Source organism: Podarcis cretensis (genome assembly GCF_951804945.1).
Source record: "Podarcis cretensis genome assembly, chromosome: 4".
Lineage (NCBI taxonomy): Eukaryota > Metazoa > Chordata > Lepidosauria > Squamata > Lacertidae > Podarcis > Podarcis cretensis.
In genome coordinates this window covers 33,336,621-33,344,178 of record NC_137173.1, presented here as the reverse complement: position 1 = coordinate 33,344,178, position 7,558 = coordinate 33,336,621, and positions in this window count along the sequence as shown.

Sequence of the window (7,558 nt, the reverse complement as noted above, 5' to 3'; positions counted from 1 at the left end):
GTATGAATTATAATAATTACTTTTAGAAATTTTTTCTTAAGATGGGCTAACAAAATTTCAGGATTGTCTTTTAACCGTGTTGAGAATTACAAACAAACAAAAATAATTATTGCAATGATCCCAAAGTTCATGCTTGCTTGGAGAGAATGGAGCTACACCATAGCTTTCCCATCTTTTGAAGGACACAACTAATACATAAGGTAGCCACCCTATCCTCCTGTATCTCTCCTTAAGATTCAAGTGTTAGCATTGTGCATCTGGTAAAATGCCGAATGGTAACACAAGGCAGATGGTCACTGGAGACTTGTGATATTTCTCTAATTTATTCATTTATTTATATCTTGGGGTTTATTTAAAAATTGACTCACCAAAGCTGTGTAGTGAGAGCTTGCCCTATTTAAGTACATATTCTTTCTGACAATTCCTCTCACGCTCATCCCCCAGTTTCTACCGTTGCTCATGTTAATGTTTTTCTAAGATGAAAAGCTTTTCAGGGTATGGATTTTCTTATTCAGCCCAAACCTAGTATTTGCAATGCCTCCATTCTGAAAGAAATTCCCCACTGTTTAAAGGAACAAAATCCGCTTTATTATGTACAGTAGACCTTGCCATGCTTGGCTTTGTTTAATGTGATGACTGTAATAAACAGCATGGTGAGATCCAAAAGTTCCCCCTAAAATACAGCATTCTTTTGGCATTTGTTCCACACAAGTGAATAAAGAAACCCACAGTGACAGTTCTTCAGAGTAAACCTCTTGTATTCATGAGAAGCAGCTGTGCTCCTGGCTGGGGAGAAATTGATTGCCACGAAGCCAAGGTATTTGCATATGAACTGAAAAGGTGGATTCTATTGATGAAAACCAGGCCAATGAAACATCCTTTTATTAAAAAAACACCCCCTCATTTCTGCAAACACTACCAAGGGGAAGGTAGTTGAGGCGGGAACCGCCTCAAATATATTATCTCCCAAGTCTCCTGTTTGAAAGGAGTACAAGCAGGCTTTTGAACTACCGGTCGTTCTACATTTCTTATCTTTATAGAACCAACATAGCTACTAAATCTCTGACTGAAACCATTATTCTAATGAAATGAAACACAATTTTACGCAGCACAGCAGGTTTTCCACTGAGACACATTTACAAACTCTCTATAAAGCTTCCTCATTTTAAATATACCAAATCACAAAAACACAAATGGAAAGTTAAAAGAGTGGGAAGGAAAGGGAAAAGGGCGGCTACAGAATTGGTGCTATCCCTCTTAAATCATACTCAAGAGTAGACCCCTGAAAATAATTTGATTTACTCTGGATATGACTAATATTGGTCAATCCAAGAATAGTTCCTCCCCTTAAAAATGTGATTTGAGGAATCATAGAAGGGGTGGAGTGTGTGGAGACTGTAGGTAATTCAGTTTATCTACAAGATAGAACTGGAGTAATAACATTTAATCTGCCAAATGATGACGTCTCCTAACAGATGTTTATCAAATGATGAGATTTAACAAGTTGTCTATGTCCTTGATTCTAGCGTTTGGCTTTTCTTACAAAAAGGCCATCTTTCTCTGTTTGTAACATTCCACAGTACACTAATTCATTTAATTCAAAGAAATGCCACTGGTTTTGATGGAATCACTCATGAGTCAATGGGTGTGGGCTGCGTATTAACTAGGAAATCGAGATCTGGTGTAGTATAGTTGTTTTCTAATTTTGCCTCTGCCATGAATTCGTGCAATGTAAGGGAACCTTTTTTTTTTTTTTTTGGCCCAGGTACAGTAATACCTCATGTTACGTTTGCTTCATGATACGTTTTTTCAGATCGCATCCTGTGGCGACCTGGAAGGGTTACTTCCAGGTTTTGCTGCTTGTGCATGCGCAGACACGCAAAATGACGTCACGTGCATACGCAGAAGTGGCGTATCGCAACCTGCACGTGCGCAGATGCGCCGAGAAGCAGGTTGCATTCTATTCATGTTGTGAACAGGCCTCCGGAATGGATCCTGTTCGCAACCAGAGGTACCACTGTACATTCTTTCTTGATTGGGCGCTCTGCCCTGCTCACAAAAGAGGACACAGATTTGCATACATGCTGTGCCATAGGTAAATTTTCATTTACCTATGGCATAGCATGTATTCATTTGCAAAGCATGTACTCTTAAGCTACAGCCTTTCCCACTAAAAATTATACAATATGGTTGGGAAATATTGCAATAATAATTTATAACAATATTATGACATTCATATAAACATGTTAGAATCAAGCAAAAATAAACCAAAACTTAGAGGAACAAAAATTAACATCGTGCAACTGGCTATGAATACTATGATGTTAGTTATGCCCCCCACTCTGTCTCAATTCTTCATAAGTAAAATGGGTCTGTCTTTAAGAAGGGGGGGGGGGATAAGGATAAGGGAGATCAGGAGGACAAAGTGCTTCAAACACTATGCTGTGGATGTTACCCCTGAAGCTGGTTTGGAAGCAGCAGCAGAATTCTACAGCCTGGTTGCTATCAAGCATTGGCTACTAATATAACAACTGTGTTGAAGAAACTGCAATGGTTGCCAGTATGCTACCAAGCCGTCTTCAAGGTCTTACAATTAGTATATAATAAAGCCTTAAAGAACCTGGGGCCACTGTACTTAAAATACCATCCTATTCCTATACCTTGCAATGAGCTCCCTTGCCATGGGTTAGTACAATTGATCTTCAACTGGCAACAACACAGTTTCAAACCAGGCATGGTATTTCAGAAGACAGGGGTGGTCATAAGATTTGCAGCAGCCAAGTATCAGATGCCCATGCTTGGATAAATTCATGATTAAATTGTTAAAAATGAAGCAGTGTATTCTAAGAGCATTTGTGGTGGCTATTTATTATTTATACCTCCTAATAATTGCAGCAATGTTATCAGAAAAGGTCAAAGACCTGCATCTCTCTCTCTTTTCTGAGCAAAAAGAATTTGAGCCTTTGGCATTAGCATGCCCATTTTAGTGTTTATAGCAGCAACAGCAATACAAAAGGTCTGAAAATAGCTAGAATTTTGCAGTGTGAATTCTAGCTCACCTAGGTTTGATGGGGCTCTCTTTTATCAAAGTAAGGCCTAACTAGTTAAGTACCATGATTTAGCAGAAGCAAAGAGGTTTCGCTGTGTCATAGAATAAATGGGTGGGCCTTTCCCCACACTCCCCTCACCTAGCTGCAGTTTAGGAAAACATTAGCCAGAGTTGTGTGAGTGAGCTGAAAGTGCAGACTAGAAGCTGAAGAAACAGACATGTTTGCTTTAGGCTGGATTTTGGGTCTCGTCTAGAAACCTAAAGGGGAAGCAAAATCTCTGGGGATGTTAATGCTGTGAGCCTCTCATTCCTATGTTCTGGTTGTAAATATGTGCAAATGAAACCGTATGTCCTAAAGACACCACAGTCCCCCTTGACCTTCATTCTAAGGAAACTGAAGACTGGGTAATCACTAGAGCCCCTGGAGTCTCTCATCTCTCAGAGACTGGGTTGGCGTGTTAACAATACATTTGAGTTTTGCACTTTGTCTGTGACAAGGTGTTTGGCAAATTTTTCCTGGTATCTTGCATATGTTTGCTCCTCAAGTAATATGTGCCTTTCTTTCTCTTTGGCTGCTTTACCTTTCAATAGTGTTCTGTGTTTTTCGGTCCCAGTGGGACACCAAGTGGGCACACAGAGAACTGCAGGAAAGTAATTTAACAACCCAAAACTATTTCTTTATATGCAAGGAACACATTTTGGAAAACCCTGTTGGGTTTTTCCAGCCTTATGATTAAATATTTTGAAGCAGTTGCACAATGAACAATTAGCTCTTGTATATGTGAGTGTGGGTATATATATACACATATATATATACATATACATATACATATACATATACATATACATATACATATACATATACATATACGTATGTATGTATGTGTATGTATATATATATATATATATATATATATATATATATATATATAGCTATACATATATGTTCATTTTCTTTCCAGGACAGGGACTGGGTTAGTAGTGTTGCAAAGTAAGGTAAAGGTAAAGGGACCCCTGACCATTAGGTCCAGTCGTGACCTACTCTGGGGTTGCGGTGCTCTTCTCGCTTTATTGGCTGAGGGAGCTGGCGTACAGCTTCCGGGTCATGTGGCTAGCATGACTAAGCCGCTTCTGGCAAACCAGAGCAGTGCACGGAAATGCCGTTTACCTTCCTGCCAGAGCGGTACCTATTTATCTACTTGCACTTTGACGTGCTTTCGAACTGCTAAGAGGGCAGGAGCTGGGACCGAGCAATAGGAGCTCACCCCGTCACGGGGATTCAAACCGCTGACCTTCTGATCGGCAAGACCTAGGCTCTGTGGTTTAACCCACAGCGCCACCCGCGTCCCTAGTGTTGCAAAGTAGCTAGTATTTAAAAGTTACCTTGCCATTGGAGACGATGCAGCCATCCATGGCTTCTCTTGCTCTGCTCCTCATTGTTCCACTCACCCTCCCTGCTTGCAGGCTAGGAGGAGTTCTGCAACCTGGCAAACACAGGGCTTTGGGAAGAGAATTGGCACATGTTTACCAGCCTGGGGCCACTTTACTTGCAGAATTTCCTTACCTCATATGTGTGCATTCAGTGACCTCAATCTGGCAAACTGGTATCAGGGCTGGAGCAGCCATTAGGCGGGATGAAGGCACTACCTCAGGTGGGAGAAGCTCCTGAGGTGGCACCTCCAGTGGAGAAGCTGCTCCGGAAATCAGCACTGATGCTGGTGGTGCAGGCAGTGGCAGCAGGGCAGCACTTTCCATTTCTCCTCAAGCCACCACTGCCTGGCATTGTTACAGGTGGCACATACTTGTTTCACATCCATAAGAAATCGGTATTTTAGTGTGGCAGCACCTACAATTTGAAACTCCCTGCCTATGGACATCATTGAAGGGTGTCGGCACATACCTTGGAATAATGACAGGTGGCGAGGTTTTATTTACACATATATCCAGGTTGAACATTCCAACAGATGTTTCTCCCTGATTAGGTTTCTGGATCGTCTTACCTAAAGCCATAGCTTTGTTTTCAGTATAGAAATCAAAGCAAGCATCTGTGTATTCCCAATTTTAGGTGAGATTAGACAAGACTGGCCTCTTGCCTGTTGTTTTGCCCTTAGGACAGTGTTTCTGGGCAGGTGCACCAGACTCTGAGCTTTTAAAAAAGTAAGTCTCTAGCCCTCCTAGAAAGTAAGTTATGGGGCAAAATGTGCAGATACTTTCTAAGCGATTTCTATGAAATTAGTGTGATTGTGGTATGACCATCTTGTATATTTTCCCTGGTACTGAGGAATGCTTCTTGTTGCTATTAGACAGCAACATCAGTGTTTGTGTGTATGTGTAAAGTCTATACTAATTGATCTCCACAGTCAGGATCTGCAGGACATAGCTGACTTCCCATGGTAAGCGTGAGGTTGCCAGGGCTGACTGTCTCTCTAATTTTGTGTTATCACACTCCCTATGGCAGCCATTTTGTGTTGTGCTCCTCCCCTCCCCCAGAAGCTATTTTGTGACTGGCGTCCCCAGCTTTCTCTCAAAATTGAAAATGTGTCCGCTGGTTCAAAAAGATTGGTGGCTCCTGCTGTAAGATGACTGAGCTATTGTCCTCCTAACCCTAGGATGATGTGGCCTCCAGCCTGGTGATTGGGGAGGGCCTCCAAAATCATTCTCCAAAATGATATCTCATTAAAAACATGATAAAATAATTTTAGTATGATTTCTATTTAGTATTATTGGCCAGTTAAGTTTATAGTGGTCATGTGATTCTGTTGGAAAACACAGAACTAGTTGTGGTAAATCAATTAAGTGTTACTATTTACAGAAGGATAACTTGGGGTGAGAGGAAGGAGCAGCAAGTCAACATCCTGCCCCACTCTGAGGGGGGACACATTTGGCTTGAGGAACTGTGTGGCTGCTCTTTGTGTCAAGATTAAAAAAAATGAAGCCATTGTTTTAAAAATAGAGACCTGAACTTTATACGTTTGTTGAATTAGAGCATTAATAATAGATAGCACTTACATTCTGCTGTGGTATGCTGTTTACATTGGCTGCTGAAAAATTCTACTATAGTAGAAACTGCATAGATGGATGGTATTTTACTCTGAAATGATTCCTGGTTGCTACTTCCTTTTTGTAATGTCACTAGGTTTATGAAATGACTTTACAATGCCAACAAGGAGGCTAGCATCTTAGCACTGTGAGACTAATGTACTGATATCAGAGATAAATCTCTGCTTGCTCCTGTGGCTTTAACTTTGAATCTCCTGGTGTCATATGACATCACTAGAATGACATGTGTGGCTCCACCTACTTGTCAAAATAGTCCACGGATTTCTGGATTCTCCCTTCAGTTAGGGCCTTTTATTTCAAAAGAATAGCCATTTATTTCAATAGTCATTGAGCCACACTACATATCAGCCTACTGGTAGCAGAGTTATGTAGCTTTTATACAACTGAGTGTTTCTTAGAGCTGATCACATTTTTATGTGGAAAGCTTTCCCATTAAGATGATGCCTATTTGAAAATTAAAATTGATTAGAAACAATTCTGCTCTGTATATTCATTTTCTTATGAGAAATTTCTAGTGAATTCATTAGATGTAAGTCTTGCCAAAGAGCAATGGGTTGGATTAAGTGGACTTTGAGAAGAATCAGCGATGAAAAGAAATAACCAAGTATTTGGCATAATGGTGCAGTTCCTGTTAAGCCGTTATCAATGTGTGATGGAATACTTTACCGTTAGTTCTTCTTTCCATACAGCTGACTTTATACTCTCTCCTTTTCAGAAGCAAATTCGCATCAGCATCAATACAATAATAGTGAACTTTGTGGTCTTGTGCCTATAGCAAGGTGTTGAAATAAGGCCAGCCATAGATGCCAATCCTGTCTTTCCAGGTCTCCTAGCTTAAAGAGTATTTTTTTTTGCTGTTCTTTTTAATTTGGATTTCTGAGTGACTGTAGGAAGAAGTCTATAATTTATATATTTTTAGTTAGTTGGCTGAGACAGGCTTTGCTGAGTGATGGACTCCAAGCCAACACTCCAAAACCATCCAAGTAACATGTTCTGTGTCAGCAGAAGGATTTCTGCTTGCGCAATGGAATTCTCTGCCCACCTGGGTGTGCCCCCTGAATCTGTTGTAGGGAGGGTTGGGTGTGGAACGAGCAAAGGAAGAGTTAGTGGGAAGAATCGTTGTGCAAGAGGAAATCTTTGCACTGATAGAACATGTGGATACCTCCCCTAGTTTCTTTACCTCCATGGAATTAATAGAACTTTCCCCTTGCTTGCTTTATTACCCTCAAGTATGCTGGCCACTGCAGCCTCGCCCTGCTTCCTCTGCTAAGGTGAAAAAGGTGCCAAGAGAAGGTCATACCATCGAAAGTGGAGTTGAGAAGTCTCAGGGGGCAGTAGAGTGGAGTTTTGCCTCCAAGGCTGTCCTGAAGCAGCAGCACTTACAGCAGCACATCCAGAGAGGAGCCTGTCACCATGACTCATAAGTGGAACTGGAGACACTGTTATTAA